At 36.2% G+C, this 2228-nt stretch overlaps 1 long non-coding RNA gene across 1 annotated transcript; it reads right to left on the bottom strand.

The window, feature by feature from the left end:
* Nucleotides 1-591: 591 nt before the first annotated feature.
* On the bottom strand, nt 592-1934 carry LOC100568755. Its single transcript, XR_003839790.1, has 2 exons — nt 1668-1934; nt 592-1211 (listed from the first exon to the last, which is right to left on the bottom strand). It is a non-coding gene; the product is annotated as an uncharacterized LOC100568755 (long non-coding RNA).
* Nucleotides 1935-2228: the final 294 nt, after the last annotated feature.

The raw sequence follows: 2228 nt of genomic DNA, 5'->3' as shown, positions 1-2228 counted from the left end.
GAATATAAATGTAGACGCACCAAGAATGGAACATGATTTCACACTTATCCCTTTACTGATAAAATCTCAACATTATTGTTCTCCAATTTATAAAGGTATATGGACATACAATATAATATACATTATAAAACGGGGATCATATTATTATGTATTATATACACAATAAAAATATTATTAACAATTTTCTATTTTATTTGAATTTAATATTCCTTAATGGCTAATAGTACCCACTATTCATTAAAATATGTAACATTGTAGATAATTATGGTAGATATATCGATCAGTGAGCTTTAACTTATTTTCCGTAATTTCTCACAGCCCACAAAATTGATGTATAGTAAAATATTTACATCCAATTTGATGAAATATAAATTGTATGCATTTTCAATTTTTTCAAGTTAAAAATGCACGTACCTAACTCAGATTAAATTGTATGTTGTAAAAAATAACCTCATACAAACACAGATGTTCTTATGTTTAATATATTTAAAATTTGTGAACAAAATTAAAGTAATTGTTATTCAGTTGACGAGTAATTAGGTTACATTCGAGTAGAAGTATAGATTAATAAATAAAAACAAGACAATAATATTAAGAACACAAAATTCATTTAATTATAGACTTTGTTAAAATGTTATTATATTTATATAATCTGTGATATCTTTGAACTATGGCAATTTATGTTTGTAAAGCAAGAAAAAACAACATAATTATTTATTGGTTGGTAAGGTCAGGTAATTTAATCTCAATACGGTTCCTGCCTCCATGTACATATTTCAGATAATCTAATTATCCTTACTAGTGGCACCTCTGATGTAATATTAACGACAAGGACAGACGTTTTTACACACGTATCCCAAGCAGTCTAAATGCCCTAGCCTTGGCACACATACTTCTATCCCACAAATAGTTGTTTCGTCGGATGGAATCACACGTGCCAAGGCTATGGCAATTGGACATATAGGCTGCATGGAATACGTATATAAAAACGGTTGAACTCGGAGTACAGATGTTACAGGATCGGGATAATTATATTTCTGAAGTCTGCACACGAAAATGGATTTGTTTAAGATAATATTACCATGACCACAGTAGAAGGTGAAAACAAGGAATTATTTTTGATAATAAGTTTTGAGATTTGAGTGTGTTACTGCTAATATGGCTGCCATCTTGAAATGTCATCCGCCCGTATTGATTGATGCATAGAAACACTGTAAGGAAAAAATAATAAACACGTTATTAGTGATACAGTTGTTCAATAGTTTTGGTGAGCACCAAGAAAACATCATTACAAGTGTTAACTAATTTCATAAAATACTGTCCTGTTTTTCACTTAAAATTGTTTAAGTACCTTAGGTACTTAATAAATGTTTACAATTAATCACGGCACTCCACACCGTGGGGGAGCCAGTTGCAGCGTGTGGCTAGTAAGTAGTAAGGCCGTGACGTCCGGCGAAGTTCGAAGAGTGCGATAGGTTGTTCGCAAGTGTGTGTGCCGTTACCAGCCCATGATTAATTGTAAACATTTATTAAGTAATGTCAATAAACGATTTTAAGTGAAGCAGAAAAGTGAAATTTATAGTTAACACATGTAACGTTATCAAGGCGAAACGGTAAAACATAATCGTATCGTCGAGAGCGTTACTGATATACAAGACGGGACTTACTCGATGTTGACTTTCAACGGCGTTCGTCTCGGCGCACGAACAGAAATGATCGGCAATCCATATTCCGGACCAAGGTAGTCGTAATACAACTACCCCGGTCCGAACCGAATGGCAGAGTTGAAAAAACAGCAGGAGCGAAGCGGAAAGCGACCGACCGTGAGCAAAATATTACGAGAGCGAAGAGCGCCGACGCCCGTCGGCCAACGCCCCGAAAATGGAAACGTATCGACGATTCGGACGGCGACCTCTGCCGTGTTGTGCAGCCGCCGCCGCCGCCGACAGAGACGCCGATCGATGACGCGACGGTGGTGCCAACCTTCGCAGAGGTGACCGACGAGAAGCGAGTCGTCTTGTTCGTAAAGGCCTTGTTGTGGACGGGACGTCGTGACCATAGAAAAAATAGATAAAACAGAACGCCGAAAAATTATTATTATTATTATTAATAATAATTTCTACACACAATGCTATCAGTAACTGAGTAACTGAGTAACTTACTGTTACTCCGTGACGCCGACTCGATCGTCTTTATGCATCACGAAAAAAGTACCGAGTATAGAATAT

The sequence above is a fragment of the Acyrthosiphon pisum genome, chromosome X, assembly GCF_005508785.2.
Source record: "Acyrthosiphon pisum isolate AL4f chromosome X, pea_aphid_22Mar2018_4r6ur, whole genome shotgun sequence".
NCBI classification, from domain to species: domain Eukaryota; kingdom Metazoa; phylum Arthropoda; class Insecta; order Hemiptera; family Aphididae; genus Acyrthosiphon; species Acyrthosiphon pisum.
This window is presented reverse-complemented; position numbering and strand designations above follow the sequence as displayed.